Source organism: Lissotriton helveticus, chromosome 4_2 (genome assembly GCF_964261635.1).
Source record: "Lissotriton helveticus chromosome 4_2, aLisHel1.1, whole genome shotgun sequence".
NCBI lineage: Eukaryota > Metazoa > Chordata > Amphibia > Caudata > Salamandridae > Lissotriton > Lissotriton helveticus.
In genome coordinates this window covers 59,486,561-59,504,922 of record NC_136064.1, presented here as the reverse complement: position 1 = coordinate 59,504,922, position 18,362 = coordinate 59,486,561, and the positions used below count along the sequence as shown (strand labels likewise).

The window sequence follows — 18,362 nt, the reverse complement described above, 5'->3', positions numbered from 1 at the left end:
TGCGGCTGCCCTCAAGCCCTGATAGAGCCTGGGACGTGTGCTCCCTGTGGCCTGGGACCTGCGGAGACCAGTAGACCTGCCCTACCTGTGGCGCCGCCAGACTTCTGAGGTGAGGAGCAGGACCCGGGGTGGCCGAAGTAGGGCCAGCAGAGGTGCCACCACACGAGGGTGGGTGCCCCAGAAGACGTCTCGCGGCGCCAGGCGAGGATGCGGCGGACAGGAGCGTTGCTGACGGGGCCTGAGCCTGCAGCCTGAGCAGACTGTCACGGCTGCTGTGGGGGCGGGGGGCAGGGGCTTGAGCTGGAGAAAGGAGCAGCTTTGGAACGGGGCAAGGCGGCCCCTGAGACCTGCCGGAGACCGGGCCCTGCACCGCTGAAGGAGTGAGGCTGGCTGCAGGCACCCCGTGGAGAGGAGCAGGACCGGGGGCAGCCAAGAGAGAGCCCATGGAGGTGCATAAGTACTGGGGGAGATTGGCACCCTACGGCAGTGGCAATAACCGTGGTGGAGCTTAGCTGGTGTGGTGCCCGGGGGCACGGGCGAGACTGTTGCTCCTGCACTGGCCCCTTGGGAGGTGGCCCGCACCTAAATTTTGGCGTCCCTGCAGCAGAGGCACGGCCTGCGATACCGGTGAGGAGCCAAGCGAGCGGTGGGGAGGAACTGGAGAGTCCGCCCCCCGCAAACTGGAGCTGGCGGTCAGAACTCAGGGCTCATATGAACTAGAGGTATCACATTGCACCTGGCAAGGAATCTGAGTGTGCAGCCTGCTAGGGCCAGATTTGTGGCATTGTGGCCTGAACATTTACTGAGCGGTGTGAGGGAAAGGCACACTGATGAGGACTATGTGACTGTGGCCTGGAGCGTGGGTCCCTGGGCGCCATGTTAGCGATGGAGCCATTTTGAAAAACACTGCAGCTAGAGTGGCATCCATCCAGTGCGAGAGATACGTCACCTGCAGAGGGGGCACTTGCCGGCCAAAGAGGTCCTGGGTATACTGTGTTCCCCTCGTTGTGGTACTGCAGCGCCCGCCGGCCCGAGGGCCCCGGTGGGTCGACGAGGCGACACGAGTGGGGTGATGCCTAGTGACGGCGGAGAAAACGTAACACTCCTGTGCTGTGTGGGGGAAGGAGGGCTGCCACCAACGTTGTCCCCGAGTTGATGTCAGGCGATCCGCGACACGGATCCAGACAGCGGCGGTGTCCCCCTCAAGGAGGGAGCTCCTCCTCTTGCTGTTGGCACGACCCCCAGACTGGTGGAGTGACTCCCCTCCCCTGCTGTTGAGGAGCGACTCAGACAAGGAAGGCCCATGGCTGACTGCTCCCACCTGCCTACACGAACACCCGCGGATGCCTATGGCGCAACAACTGACGATGGGCCGGCTGCGGGACAAATCGCAGAATAGATGGCAGAAGGTGGATGGTCTCGGCCCTCTCCCGGGGCATCAGGGTAGCACCATGGAACCTCAGGCGGCGGCCCTTGTGGCAAAAATGGACTCTGTGCTGGCAGCAGTGGAGCGGATTGGCACTACCCTGGAACAAACAAAAGTGTCGCTGGAAGCCCGGATTGACAAAGTCACGTCAGACCACTCTCCTTTATGCCGACCACCGTAAGCTGGCGGAGTCGGTTGCTGTGCAGAATCAGACACTCCAGGAAATACACCCTGTGGTGCAAAATCACACTATAGCGCTCCAAGACATGATTGATCGGGTTCACGTGCTTGAAGATCGCATGGAGGATGCAGAAGGGCGCTCCTGGTGCAACAATGTCCGGTTGGTGGGCCTCCCAGGGAATGAGGAAGGGGTAAACCCAGAGCAGTACATCGAGAACTGGTTGCGTAAGTTCCTGCCTCGGGGGGTGCTGTCACCGCACTTTGTGGTGAAAAGGGCGCACAGAGTACCAGCTCAGAAGCCCCGGCCGGGGGCTCGGCCTCGCCCGTTCCTCTTCAAACTCCTTAACTACCATGACCGCGATGTGGTGCTACGCGAAACCAGGAACCTGGGGAACCTCACGTGGGAAACAGCCAGGTGATGTTCTTTCCGGACGATACACCGGCAGTTCAGAGACGGAGAAGCACTTACATGGCGGTGAAGCGTCACCTGCAGGGACTGGAGTTGCCTTACTCCTTGTTGTTCCCCTCCCGCCTCTGCGTGGTCTCGAAGGAAGGTGCCCGATTCTTTGATGCCCCATCAGATATATGTGACTGGCTGGAGGAGACGGGTCAATGGAAAGGAACGCGACCCACAGGTCCTGAGGAAAGTGGCTGGCAGGAGAGGAGATCTAGACGACGTAGGCACCGGGGGACTCGCCGGGACACAGGCCTTTGCCCAATCGCGCCTTGCCCAGAGAAGATACGAATGGAGCGACAGGAAGCTCTTGAGGATGTGGTGCAGTGAGCAATGTCACCCACCTGGAAACGCAGGCACGAAGTGACCCAGGAACAAGTGGTTCGTCATCTCCGTCCACTGTGTTCTCCGAAGACCTGAACATGCCAGAAGTGACACCCCAAACAGCTGACCAGATCATGTGATTAAGTAGTGCCATGGGCGCCCCCCAAGGCCCATGCCGCATAGCATTCTGTACACTGCATATCTTCAAGCTGCCCACGCGCACGCTGCTGAACTGTGTTATACGCTGAGCGCGCCATTTATTGCCTGATGTAATGTATGAGTGCTTTTGGGGCTTGTCTTGCTGATATGAGGCCAGGGCGCGCTGCGTAGATGTTGCGCCTCCGGGCCTCCGTGCCAGTGGTCCTCACCGAACCTGCACTACTGACCAATCTGTGTTTCACTACACACCTCGTGCGAACACAGGAAGCTTCAGATAGGGGCACAGCAATGATTGGTTGCTGACATCACATGCACCCCACTAGCCATCAAGCTGGACTAACAGTTCATTACTGGTGGTTCATATTGAGGTTTGGACGTATGCCCTGTTGGGAATTCGCCCCACTAGTTGCACTGTTTGCAGTTGTTTTTAAGTTTCTAATGCGGCACACATACACTCCCTTCCCGGAAGGTACACTTGTCTTCCCCCCTCCCGAGGTGGCTCCCCTGCCCCATGCTGGTGTGACACACCCGGACACATGACGCAAACTAACATAGTGACTTGGAACATTTGTGGTATGCACACCCCGTCAAAATGCTACTCCATCTTTTCCTACCTGCAGAGACACATGGTTGGGATTTCCCTCCTGCAAGAGACCCACATGACCCAGACAGAACTTGATAAACTCCGTAGATGCTGGAGGGGGCAGATACCTGGTACGGTCTTCTCTGCACATGCACGGGCACCCTGATATGGGTAAGGGCGGGCGTCCCCTTCATTTGCAAGGAAACAAACCGAGAGGGCAGGTATTCACTGGTGAGGGGGCAGCTGAATGGTCAGGAGGTCCTCCTAGGATCGCTTTACGCCCCGAACACAGACCAGGCCTAGCACAGTTGACCCAGGTCCTCCACCCATACGCTGGTCTTCCCTGGCTGCTTGGCGGGGACTTCAATATGGTGCTGGATGTAGAATTGGACAGGTCCTTCCCTCCCCTCCGGGCTGCTGCAGTAGTGTCCAATGCGCAAGCGTTCCAGAGCTGGCTGTCCCATTGGGAGCGGCTTGACATATGGCGTGTACAGCACCCATTAGAAAATGTCTATTCCTACTATTCGTCAGTCCACGATTTGCATGTTCGGTTGGACAGAATGGTGGGCACCCGATCCCTGCTCCCACTTATTGTGAAATCAGAATACCTGGGGAGAACATATTCCGATCATAACCCTCTGTGGTTTCAGATTACTCGGGAGGCAGACCATCCTACCGTCCCCACGTGGGGGCTGCAGCCTGCTGTACTGGAGGATGCGGAATTCCGCTCCTCGTTAGGCACGGCCATCCTCGCTTACTTTGATGCCAATGAGGGGACTGCGAGCAATACCATGGTTGAGTGGGATGCACACAAAATTGCTGTTAGGGGGCATTGCATGGGGGCCACGTGGAATATACACAAAACACTCTCTACCTCTCTGACGCACATGGAAGCTACAGTATGAGCGGGAGGGGGAAGCCACGGGTGGGCATTCGCGCACGCTAGAAAACCTTCGCACCAGGCACGCGGCGCTCCTGGAGAGATTAAGATGTCACAAGTATGCAGCACAAACAGCTACAACGTATGCCAGGGCGGACAGGGCAGGTCGACTGTTGGCTTGGCTGACACAATGGGAGGGACATGGTGCCCCGATAGGAGCCCTAACTACATCAAGGGGAGAGATGGTGTACACGCAGTGCGAAATTCACCGAGACTTGACTGACCACTATACACAGCTGTGTAGGGCTCGGGGCATCGGCCCTAGGCACATTTTGGAGGGGTTCTTAGGCTCTATCCGCTTACCTGTGACCTCTGTGGAGCAGAAGGACATGCTTGGTGCACCCCTTATGCTGGAGGAGGTCGGAGGTCGGAGAGGCAATTCGGTCTATGGCATGAGGGAAGACCCCGGGGCCGGATGGCCTGCCTGCCGAATACTAAAAAGAAAAGCACACAGGGAACTCCTGGCGCCATTACTCCACAAGGTATACGCTACGGCGATAGAAGAGGGCACATTCCCCCCTCTATGCTGGAGGCGTTCTTGGTTTCCCTGCCTAAGCCTGGTAGAAACCCTACAGTCCTTGGCTCATATCGGCCGCTGCAATGCTCAACGCAGACTATAAGGTCTTCGCTAAGATACTGGCGGAACAATTGGCACCGGTGGTCCCTCATTTAATACACACGAACCAAAATGGGTTTGTACCAGCGAGGTCCACGTCCTTGAATCTCAGGAGGTATTTCAGAGTGCCAGCTGAGGCCTCGAGGGAATGGCCTAAGGCGGGGTGCCTGATCTTAGACCTAGAGAAGGTGTTCGATTGCCTAGAGTGGGGTTACCTATCGACTGTCCTGATGTGCTATGAGCTTGACCCCAAATTTTTGCAAATGGTTGATCTTTAATACAAGAACCCCGTAGTTCGAGTGCGGTGGGCCGGGGCACCCGACAGGGATGCCCCCTGTCCCCGCTGCTGTTTGCGCTGGCTATCGAACCCCTGGCTGCGGCCATGGCGGCGACCAGCTTGGGGCCCCTTAGGGGCAAGTGGGAGATGGACTTGGGGAGGCCGCTCACCGACAAGGAGTGGGAAAGGGTCCTTAAAAGCCCGGTGCGCATCCCCAGAAATATGCGAATCCGCCAGATTCAACTTTTCATTGGCCTACCTTACGCCTGAATTGATCAATAAGTACTTCTGTCAGACTGATGCGTTCTGCCCCAGATGCTATGAGTTAGGGGCGGGATTTCTGCACATGCTGTCCTGGGTTGGGCACTTACTGGAGCACCATCAGCGAGCTGCTAAGAAGATGCACAAACCGCACTATACCCTTTGATTGGCCCAAGTATATTTTGCACCATTTCAGGAGACCCTCCAAGGACAGGGTAGCGTCCCGCTTTCTGGACCTGGGGCTGGTGGTGGCGAAGCGCCTACTCACAAGGAGGTGGAAGGCGCATGACCCGCCATGTGTACGGGCGTGGACCTCCTCCCTCCAGGCGTGGGACTGGGCAAAGTGGACAGCCATATGCAGGGAGGAGACGTTGGGGCTCCAGAAGGAGCCCATAGCGGAACGGTGGGAGCACATGCTCACTACACTGCAGCGGCTGGCTGGGGAGGAAGACACGGATGGCGCGTAGGGGTCAGGGGACGCACAGGGGGATGGGAGCATACCACAAGTCGCTCTCCTGCCGACGTAGTTCGCTATACACAGTTTTTTGCTCCTACGAGACACAAGGGCAAACACGCGCGCGCAGTTGAGGCCCGAGGCCTTGATTTAAATAAAGGATATCATGAGCTGGAACTTGAGGAGAATTGCCGGGATAATACAACCTTTTCTTCACATATTGGTTTGTTCCAATATAAAAAAAAACTCAATTTCAGTGTGCCATCTGCAGCAGAGCTTTTCTATGATGTCATTCGACGTATCATACAGCCTGTCATGAATGCTTTTAAATATAGTGATGACATATCGGTTTTCGGAGCTACTCAAATGGAACATGACAAAGCTGTCACACAAGTGGGCTATTTGCTCGCTGATGCTGACTTAACTTTCAATGCTGATGAAAGTGAGTTCCACAAGACAAATTAAAAATTCTTTGGCCAAATCTTTTCTGATGGGGGTATGACAACCGATTCAAGCATTATTTACTGCCAATCCCACAAGACATTTCCATGTTATGTTAATTTGTTGGAATGGCCAGTTACTGTTCTAGACACATAAGACTTTGCCACTGTCAGTGTTCTGTTAAGAGACTTTACGGCAAATAATGTTTACTTTTTCATTGGTCACATGAGTGCGAGCAACACTTCAAGAAAATTAAATATGCCATAGAGAACACCACTCAAATGGCATATTTTGATTCACAACTTCATACAGATGTTGTTGTTACAACTAGCCCTGTCAGGTTAGGCGCAATCCTTGCCCAGCATAGTGGACACCCAAATCTGAAAAGACATATTGAGGCATATGCAAGTTAACGTTGTCCCAAACTGAACATGCTTATACCTAACCTTAGAAAGAAAGTTTAGCAGTGGTATGGACTTGTTCTTATGAGCAAAGCCTTTTATGCTAGTGACCGATCATCAAGCATTGTTGACCATCTTTTGCAATCCAAAGGCAAAACTGACTCCTCGCATTGAACATTGAGGTCTGCAGTTAGGAGAGTACTACTTCACAAATGTGCACCATCCAGGGAAAAATCAAAACCCTGTTGACTATTTCTCAAAAGTGCCATTGCAATGCCCTGGTACCCCTTCTAAGACAGCTGGAGCTTACATACATTTTATTCTAAAACCAAGCACACCAGCTTTCATTTAGTTTCAATGCCATGAGTCAAGATGATGCCATGTTAAAACTGAAAGACATTCTTACCCATCAGCCCTGGAACCCGCACTCTCATTCTCATACCAGTGACAGTGAGTACCTGAAGTTCAAAAATGTCAAAGATGAACTGTGAGTTATTTAAAAAGGTATTATCCTGAGAGGTTTGAGAATTGTTATTCCTGGCAGTCTGCGACAACAGATAATCGAGGTGGCCCATGAAGGACATCATGGAATCATTGTCACAAAACGAACTCTCCGAGACTGATTCTGGTTGACTCATCTCAAGAGGATTGAAAGAGATTTGAAGGCCTGTCATCTATGCAACTGATTTTCATTGAAAACCACTCAACACAGTTTAAACATGTCAGAGTTGCCAAAGCATGCATGGGAAATAAATTGCTGTTGATTTTGTTTTCGATCCTCTTGACAATCGGCATCATTTGATGGTGTTTGTTGATGAAAACTCCTATTTTCCATTAGCACAAGATATTTCATAAATCACCATGGAAGAGGTGTGGCGCCGCGGCCAGGGCGACTGACTCCGGAAGCTGGGGATCACGGTTCGATCCCTGGCACCGGCGGCAGATTAGTCCAGCACCATGTGACTCTGGGCAATAGCTTGCTTAATCTTCCCGACGGCCCCCAGTGCCTAGAAACCCTAACGGGTGATTGTGCGCTTTACAAATGTGGATTATCATTATTATTATTATTATTCAAGAAAGGGTCATAGAATTAGATGCCACATGGGCTGACCCTGTGATTTTAAAATCTGACAAAATCCTTCCAACTGGAGAATTCAGAGATTTTATCAGTCATCTTGGCCCAGATGTAGGTAATAGCACATTACCTAATGGTAAATACCGAATTTTACCGAGTCGGTATTTACAATTCGGTAATTGCTATGTAGGTAAATGATTCGGTAAAAATACCTAATCGGTAATATTCGGTAATTACCGATTCGGTAATTACAGAATCGTTATTTGCCATTGATCCCTATGGGCCTTGAAGCCCATAGGATTCAATAGCAAATACTGATTCGGTAATTACTGAATCGGTAAAATTACCGAATTTACAAGGGGGACAGGGTGTCACTGTGACACCCTGTTGCACCCTTGTTTCTGGCTTGTGTGCCATGTGGCACACAGACATGCCCTAAGGGCATGTCTGTGTGCCACATGGCACAGGGGTACATGCACAGATGTGCATGTACACAGGAATTCGTTATTTACCATGCAATTGTATTGCATGGTAAATAACGAATTCTAAAGGCCCTGTAGCACTGTTAGAAGTGCTACCTACATAGGAAAATACAGATTCGGTAATTTTACCGAGCGGTAAAATGACTGATTCTGTAAAATTACCGAATCTGTAAGTTTTCAGTGCCCCTACATACCAACGTCAAAATACCATCGGAAAAGGCGAAAATCGGTATTTTTGCCCGATTCCGACCGGTATTTTGACACCTACATCTGGCCCCTTAATGTGAAGCATTAGAGGAAGAGGACAACTATGTGGCCACAGACCAATGGCATAGTCTAACATTTCATGAGTACTTTGAAGAAAGCTGTTTAACGTTCTGTGTTGGAAAAACTTAATCTTAAACATTTGAAAAAGAACGCTCACTCAACCTCAGAGAAATCCCTGTGACCCTGATGTTCAAAAGAGCCATGACCACCAAGTTACCTGAGTGGAACAACCATAGATCTCCTACTGAGGAAGTTGTTCAAATCAATGACTTGGGTTGTAAGAAGAAAATGAAGCCCTATGCTGATAAGCGACGACATTCTAAAAATGTCACCCTCACGAAAGGAGATCATGCACCAGCCTCGAAAGAGAAAATCTGATGCTCCCTTTGATGCTGAACCCTTTCATGTCGTGACCAGCAAAGGACACATGGTGACTGCCGAACGTCCTGGGAAGTCCATTACGCAAGATTCCTTGCACTTCAGACATGTGGCCATCGCTCGCCGAGCATTGATGTCAGCAAAGAGACTGGGTATAAATGGACAGCTGAAAATCCATTGGCTGCTGTTTTATCAATATTGCCAACACAGATCACCTATGACATAAGTGTTAGAGCGTAGTGAAGTGAATGCAGGTTTAGAATGTTGAGTTTACCTCTATCTGCTGCTGAATAAAGACATGAAAAAACTACCGTCTGTATGTGGTGAGTGCCCGGGCTGGGGAGGACGCTACACATATGTACTTTCATGAGTGCAAAACAACTTTTGAGAAATGCAGAAATCATTTCCACAGTCCAGCTTATAGGTGTAAATTAAACTTATTTTTTTCTTTTTTCTTGTTGCATCTAATTAGTTTAAATAAATACATACTTCGTTGTACATGCCCCTGCCTTTTATGCTAATGAGACATGCAATACTTAGACATAATTCCCTCTGTTTAGGGGATTAATAGTGAGCATGCATAGTTGCCTTTGTTTGCTAAGATTACAGAAAATGGTTCTGATAGCCATGTTGTTGCACAGAAACTGTCCAGCAAATAGCTGTTAAATACCGTCACTCGTTTCATACATGTTAACCATTAGGCAATATTCAGTTAAGGCCCTGAGTAATGAGAAACAACGCATGAACATCCCACATAGGCACATTTTTCTGCATCTTTTCTACACTTTTGTTACTTTTGGTATCGTTTGACCTCCTACTAATGGGGCTTTTGCTACGAATGAAAAGGCAAACTTTACATTAAATGTTGCCATCCCTTTTCTAATATAAAACTGCTATAATTTAATACCAAATGTAGTTATTTCATTGCCCACAATTGCAGGGTCTTCGTCTCTTGTGTTTCCCGTCCAAATTCTCAGCTCTTGCATTTTTTAAGTTACTTTAATTCTACAAGTGAGCTGTGCCTGTGTGAAAACGTTGTTTATAAAATTAAATAAAACACGTTGAAATAAAAAAAAAGACAAATTCTAATTCGGATAACGTGTTTGCAGGCACCCTGCAGAAAAGAAGCTGAAACACTAGCTTTCGAGTTGACGACAATATTCGGTCCATTTATTTTCATGCCATTAACACTACATTCTTCGCCTTAGTCTCACATTTGGCTCGCGTTGCATTATCCAAAAGAGAAAAAGCTCATTCATATTCAGAACACGGCCACTCTAAATTTCAGGTTTTCAAAAGTGGCTTCAATTAATTCATCTCTAATGGTTTTTGCTTTTCGGAGCTCTATCACATGCCCGCGTGCTGACTTTTGTTTCACTCATTATATTAAAAATGCCAAAGTGTTGATTTTCGATTATAACAAATAGTTCACCTTCGTCGGTTTCTTGTTGTACAAAAACGACACATTCTGCAGCCCTCAAATTCATTTGTTAACACATTTATACATTCAGCAGTCATCTGTTCCACCCTGAGCTTTTTGGTGGTTTCGTGTTTGCTGTCTTCTTTTATCAGGACTAATGTTGTGCGCCCCTCTGTCCTTGTCCTGAAACACTCCCTTCCTGCAAACTCTTTCAGTGCTTTCAACATGAGGTTTCCACTGGTTTGACGAACCTAATGGGTTGGGCTTTGTGATTGTGGGTCTAATTTATGAGTGGCGTGCTTCACTTTTACGCCGCCGGTGCGTCACTTTTTTGTGACGCACACGTGGCGTAAAAATGTGCATTGTTGCACTATATTTACAAAGTGACGCTTCTAGGTAGATGCGTCACTTTGTAAACACCTGTGCCAGGTATAATGTATGCAGGGGGGGCATTCTGACGCAAGAAAGGGTCATATAAGTGACGCAGTGAAATCTATAAGATTTCACAGCGCCACTTCTAGGACGCAAATGCATCAATATCTTACGTCTTACGTCCGGCGTAAGACTGACGCAGGCCCTTTCACATGGGGCTTGCCCCTTGTGAAAGGACACATTGCTGGAGTTGCATCACTTTGGTGACACACTCCAGCAATGCATCACTTTAGCGTCATACAGATACATCAGAAATACTGACGTATCTGTAACTCCTTGCGACATGATGCATCATGCAGTTAATGTGAAGCATCAATCATGTTGCAAAGAGAGCACACTAAGTGACGCATCACTGTTTGCACATAGGGATGCGTTACTTCTCATAAATGAGGCCCTGTGTGTTTAGAGTATAAAGATGTATTTTGAGTTGTGGTGCACACAATTCAAGCATTTATATTAGAGGCAAAACAGGAACTAATTAGAGCCTAATCTGATCCACAAAGTCATGTCTAAGCCAGGAGTAGGACACATCTGTGTGAATCTGGCCCTATCTCTTGGTAGCATGTAGGAAGTGAGCTCTACTTAACTAAGCACAGAAATAGGTCCGCTGGGTGTCATGTCTTCCTGGCCTCTTCTCCTGTACTTATTTATTCATTTATATTTACCCAATTGTGTAAAGAACATAGGTGGTCCAAGGGCAATAGAGTACTTTACTTAGTAACACTGTCATATTTATTTATTTCATTTTGTCTTGCGCTCTGACTGGTGACGGATTGACTCTCCTTTGTGCTGATAGTGTTGAGAGAACAGAAGTTCTTGAAGATTGTTGAAGCCTTACTTTGGATAAAACAGCATCCAGCTTGTGAAGGTTATTGTAGAGTAGGAAGAAGTTTCAGATCCACTCTTCAGTGGTGACCAAACTGCCCCGGAGGGGTCCCGCCTCTACTTGATGGATTGGGTCTGGAGGTAATCCTAGAATTTTCCTAGATGGTTAGGGTGGTTTCTTTCAATATGAGGCTTAGCAAGAGAGTTTTAAAGTGGCCAGGATATGAATAGTATTAATTTGTGGACATATTTCACACCATGTGGACAGGTTTTAGTTCGCAGGGCTTTCGGTTACATCTGGTTCAAACAAGCAGATACGCATTACTGGATCTCAAGTTTGCTTTGGAATAAACTTCTGGCCAAGCTTCAAATATGCTACCTACATTTTTTTATTTTTGTCTCTGCAGCACTGGAAACCAATAGAGATTTGTAAGGGTGAAACGTCACTTGTGTAGTGTGACCACGTGCTTCTCATTTTATGCTTTTAACATATCAGCATGTATTATCGTGTAGGTCTCCTAACATATATTCTACGTGATAGTGGTGCTTGCCTCGACAACAGTACTGAACTGTTTCTGCTGATTGAGGTCCATCCAAAGTGATATTCCTTATAATATGGGTGGCTAACAAATCGGCTGCCAAACTATGGCATTAATAAAAGTCAGTTGCAGCTAATTGTAATACTGGGGTACAGTCCCAGCATCTGCCAAATGTTTCAGGTCTTGATATTACTAGCTACTCAACTCCAGGTCTCAGGAATTGAATTTAAAAAAACTCGACTACAAGTCCCAAAATGCAAAGAAATAAACTGGACTGATGTAACCAGTCTCCCATAAAACTGGTAAACTAAACAACTGTGCAGACACATTTTGCCTGAATTACTTGGGAGACTGCCTGATACTCCCTGGTCAATCTTTCTAGTAAGTCAAATCTTTGCTCTGTCATTCCCCGACTACATATGTAGCAAATATGAGAGTGTTCATTCAAAATGTGCATTGGTTCGTATGGAACTATAGGGTTGTATGGTGCTTTATATGGCTAGGGATCGCGACAACCAAAGCACAAATAACACAAGTCTCTTGAGTCTCATCCTGAACCTCATCACCTTACTCAAAGTGATACAGTATATCAGCGAACCAGCTCACTCAAAGGACACAACCTGGAATTTGGTCTTCTCAACCTCTTGTATGATTCACTTCAAACCACCAATCAGTTCCATCACCTTGCATCAAGTCCAACCAGAACCCCAAGGTCATAAAAGAGAACACGTCAAACCTTCTGCTGATTCTAAGACTTCTCCATTGACATCCTACAATCTGCCCATGCCCATCACCAGCAGCATCTGTCATCAATACCTTTCTTAGAAATCTCAACTCATTCCTTGTAATGTAGGTTAGCACTCTTGGCTCAATGAAAAGCAGAAATTGCAAAAAGAAACCATTAGCTCCCTGGTATTCTAAAGTGAGCTATTCCTCCTAGAGATGACAAAGTTCTTGTTTCTGGTTCTAGATCTGTGCCTGACGCCAGACCTGAATATTCTGCCAGAATTGCCTCTGCTGCTGTCTTGCCCTCTGGTCCCACCGACTCTAATTACTCCATCGTCACCACCTCTGTCTGCGGTATGCTGCCCTCTGTTGATTAATGGATCCCTATGGGCAGCTAATTTTGCTGCTGCCTGAAATGTCTAGGTGATGGTGGGATACACCTTTGCTGTGGATGCCCCCGCTATGCCATTAGGACTAACTCCTACAAACTGTTGCTGGAAAAATCCGATAAACAGATCTTACTTCTTGATAGATTTGCATAAAATTGCCTTTGGATGTGGGGTAGCTTATCCTTGCTTGGTGTGCAGGACTGCTAGTGTGTGCTAGTGTTGAAAATTAATCAGAACAAGTCAGGAAGTCTAAAGACAGTAAAGCAAAGGATCATCCAAAATTGTAATTTCAATTGACCAGGGTACTCTCACGAGAAAAAGGCCAGTTGAAGCAAAAAGCTAAAAATGATATAACATTGACCTAGTATTATATATACAATTTCTCCCAATTCAGATCAATGCAAAATCAATATCTGACAGAAACTTGTTATTCTCTGCAAAAACCTATTTATTGTGCAGGGGTCCTGATCTTCTTCTCAAGAAAGTACAGGATGGCTTTAAAGGGGAGATATCATTCATATACACAATACCAACTCAATTATTCTCACAAAATCCTGCTTCCCTTGAAAAGGTTTAAAAATGAGGTTATAGTACTGGAAAAGTTGCAATATGCAACATTGAGCATTATGTATTGCTGAACTTTGTAAGGCCATGAAACGTTTGCAATTAATCCAATGCTATGGGAAGCTTCAGGAAAATAGACGACAATATTCATATCTGATTAATAGTGAGTGCAATTGTGATTACATATATAGAAGTCAGAATATCTCTTCATAGTTATATATGAACATAATACAAACAGATTTGTTTTAAGAGCTAAAACAGCAGGGCTTTGAAAATGTACCAATCCTTTGGGCCTTAGTAGGCCAGACGTGTATCATCTTGGGCTTTGAGCACCATGAAGGGAATGCATTGAGTATTTTCATAGAAAAGAGTGAATGTGACCTTGTAGAAAACATTCTTTTCAAATCACCCTATTATGAATTCCGTCTTTCATCTCAACTGCTGTTCATAGCGCATCAGCAAACGGGCTATGCACATTCCATATGCAGATCTCAAGCCGATCCATGGCTGCTCCTGGACTAGACTGGGAGATTTTGTCCTGGATGTGTTGTACCTGCAATGAGACACTTTGATGACCACCCTTTACCGTGAGTGCAGGGTAGGCAAGCAGCTTCAACTACAACTTGATTCTTTCCTGACTGAATTCCAATTTATGGCATAATTGTTGCTTTAGAAAAAAAGCAAGATGAAATATAAAACTCAAGAGAAATGGTGCTAACTCCAGTGCATTAGAGTAGTTAGATGCACACACTAAAATGCTGATTCAGAATAGAATGGCATTAGATTACAATTTAGCAGCATGGGCAGAGTGGTGTCAGAAAACCCTATCAGAGGGGCATGCAGGGTTTACTGGGCCCAACCATAGGGGTTGAGGCCTTTTGCTGTTGATGCCCCTGGGCCCGACCTACTACAGATCCTGGGCAACTGGGTCAAGAACCTCTTCTGCACTTGACTCTCAGTGGTAGACGGGAACACGCAGTCTCAGTCTCCCTCAGGGGGAATGTGAAGATACAGATTAATGAACAAGGCTCAATATACAGCAAAATGCTTACATTTATAACCAAAATAAGTATTTTGTTTCTAACTCTACTCATTGAAAGGAAGGTTACAGTATTCACAGGCAACAAAACATTTCCCTCTTGATGTCGGGGCTCTAGTGTTTCATTGGCAAGTTCCTGTTCCACCCCGTCCTCACAATGAGATCGGGTTTTTTCCTCTTCCCTGGTGGCTGCATCCAGGGAATGATCACTAGCAGTCTCTCAAGGGTACACTTTGACTCTTCAAATACAGTCAAAAGTGTTTAGCGTCACAGGGCTTACAACAGATAGTCCCCCAGAGCCCAGTAGACCCGTAACAAGTCTTACCCGCTCCAGCAGTGAGGAAGCATGCAGCGTCTTGGAGGATGACCCGTCCGTGGACACTTTCAACTGCTCTGCTCCTGCTCTGGTGAGTCGCTGCACATGGAGTTAGATTTGGTACTCAGCAAGCTTAGGGTCTCTCTTTATCCTACGCGGTTGTGCTCAGCAGCGATCAGAGGTGTTTCTGCGCTTCTCCCGTGGGGTAGCACATTAATGATCCATGTCTACCTACGGAAACAAAAACCAACATTAGGGAGCTAAACAACAGTACATTTGGGCAATCAGGGCACAGGTACATTTCCATTGCCACGCAGACAACTTTTCCCACTCAACAGGGGAATTGTACTATTCTAGGTTCTGCATGTTGGACCTATCCTACCAACACCACCCTCAGCATACATGAGCAAATAGACCACATTAGGAATAGCAGTAAGAACAAGCTTCAGATTGGAATAGATGTCTATCTCAGCGGCATCTGAAGATGGCAGGGCAGAAATTTTGAGTACTGGGGAATGAAAATATTTGAAACAACAATTACTATAGGAGAGAGGATGTGGTGCAGCGGCTATAGATGCCAACTCGGGAGCTGGGGAACTGGGTTCCAGTCTCCTGTGATTCTGGCCAGATCACACATTCTCACCCATGCCCATCAAAAGCGCCTGCATACCCTCACAGGTGATAAGCCGCACTATATAAATCAACTAATTAACTAGTGTTTAAGTTGTGGTTTTTCGTATCTGCTAAGACAATTAGTAATGTGCACCATCCTATGAACTTGTGCAAATAAAGGCACTGCCAATACTTTTCTGCTTGCTACCTTTAAGGACGGTGAAGACAGTGATAATGAATATGTAAAAGCAGAAGCTTGGAGATTATTCCAACAGAGTTTTTTTTTTTTTTTTTTTTTTTTTTCAAAACCTTTATTGAAACAAACAAAGGCGAATAAGGGTGAACAGGTAGTCTGGTACAAATCATTAAGTGCATGTATACATATATATTCCAACAGAGTTTTGCATCCCGGAACAAAGGGTGTCTGAGAAAACATAACTGTGAATATCTGTTGATTTAAATATTCATGCTTCCTTAACATGTGCATCACAACTAGGGGCGAGAGTAACTCATGTAATTTTGAGTTTTGTAAATCCGAAAAGTTACAGTGGAAATACGTGTCATTTTTCAAAATGCATCTCACACTAACAAATTACTGTTTGCTGTAAAAATACAACTCGAAAATGTAATTTTTTGTTGACATCTAAGTTTAAGTTCAAAATACTGCCACACACATTTAAATTTGTAATTTTGCATTCATGGTCTGCTTAGGTAAAAATAAATCTGAAATGCCGCTCACATTCAAAAACAGTACATCTCTCATTAAAACAATTCTCCGAAATTCAGAAATGTGGTGTAATGACATAATCTCTATAAATTGCCTAAATTGTCTTATGCAAAATTACCTAAATGATGCCAATTACTCCGGCATGATTTGTATTTTGCCTAGGCCTAATCACAATGTGCACTGATATATTACACAATACAATTTGAATATTTTTTTTGTAAACTTGAAGTGTTTACCAGCCTTGCTACAAACATGCTAAGCTTTATGATTCCCATTGCCCTAGAAGACATTAAATTTGAGGTAGTACATCAGCACATCTCCTGTGCTGTGATATATTTTACACAATGAAATTTGAATATTGTTTTTATAAACTTGAAGTGTTCACCAGCCTCAATAAACATGCTACGTTTTATGATTCCCGTTGCCCTAGAAGACATTACATTTGAGGTAGTACATCAGCTCATCTCCTGTATCCTGTAAAGAGTAGAATCACTTTCAACATTGGCAAAGAGAAGTGTGATTTTAGAATAATAAATAATTCAGTGGTATGTCTTTACCTTCGATTCATATACTTCTCATATTTTCTCTGTGAGATTTTTTTTTAAATTACATTTCTACCACATGTGTATGCTCCACAGATTTGTACTGAGAAGAAAAGTGTATAAGAACCATTCAAAATTGCATACAGTGAGAGCTCTGGTCAGTTGAAAGACCAACTGTTGCCTTATTATGTGCTGTGTATTTTGCTATTTGTTTACCTAACCCCAACATGTTGTGTTTAACACCCTTTCAGGTTGATGATCTTTCTACGTTTCTGAGAGTGGTACACACCTCCTGGGTATCCTCTGTCATTTTATGCAGGAAGGTTTTTACAAAGAGCCATTTAGCAAAGAAACCTTACAAGGTATCAGGATATTTGACTAAAAGCTCTGCAACTTAATTGTAACTATTTATTAACGCCGCATGAGATTCTTGGAGGAATATGTTGTGTTACTTACCGGTAATCTTCATTACCCTGATTAAGGTTCTCCGTATCCCAGTACTTAGACAAGTGAGGCAATCCTGCCTACCAACAGGCTAGTCTCAAACGCTAGAATTTCTTTTATGTTTATTATATAAACCCCTTCCTCCCACCGCCATACCTGTTATCGACAAGACTGGACACGACCACAGTGGGAGGGAGGGAACAGGAGTGGGACGAGGAGGACAGTAATCGGGGGTAATGAAGATTACCAGTAAGTAATGAAACATTAGCCCTCATATGTCCTCCTTGTCCCACTCCTTACACAATTGAGGACCTCAACAAAAAAAAAACCACCAAGAAAAATGCATGACACCAGGAATTCATGCAGGAAATAGAAAAGTTTAATCAGATACATGATTAAATTACAGCCGCATTCATACTGCCAATGACAAAATTGTCCACAGAGGCTTGCAAGACATAAGACAATGCTGAACAAAAGTATGATGGCACTGCCAGGTAGCTGCCCTACATGTCTCATGGATAGATACACCAGCTTCCTCAGCCCAGCCTCAGCCCAGGAAGCGGACACTAACTGTGTCAAATGCCCCTGGATATGAGCCTTGAGGTAGCAAACCCACAGACTTATAGGACTAGCAAAGCGCCAAACGCACCCACTGACTGATGGTGGAAGTAGACATCTTCTTCCCCTTAGCTACATCACCACAAGAGACAAACAGGGCAGGAGAAAGACCAAAACTCTGGGAACGCTGGAGGTAAACCTGAAGGGCTTTGTGATCATCCAAGGTAGAATGAACAAGAGCATCCCCATCCCCAGAAAATTCAGGAAAAATACACCTTCTGCTGCAAATGGAACTTGGAGGAAACTTTAGGGAGAAAAGCAGGGTCAACCAGCAACACCGCCCTGTCCTGCAAGAACTGCAAATAAGGAAAGGGAACAAGCAAGGCACCCAACTCCCCCGAATGCCGAGCAGAGGTGATGGCCACCAGGAAGGTCAATTTACCACAGCAAATCCACCTCCATTAAAGGCTACAAAGGGGACAACTGGAGACCCCTCAGAACAATTGGCAAA

General features: G+C 46.3%; 1 long non-coding RNA gene across 2 annotated transcripts in view; it reads right to left on the bottom strand.

Moving 5' to 3' along the window:
• The window catches only part of LOC144752039 (uncharacterized), a 54,417-nt gene that overhangs the window by 2,131 nt on the left and 33,924 nt on the right, over positions 1–18,362 (bottom strand). For both annotated transcript variants that reach the window (XR_013594013.1, XR_013594012.1), the window contains one exon: positions 14,978–15,199. This is a non-coding gene — a long non-coding RNA (uncharacterized LOC144752039). The remainder of the gene's footprint in view (positions 1–14,977; positions 15,200–18,362) is intronic.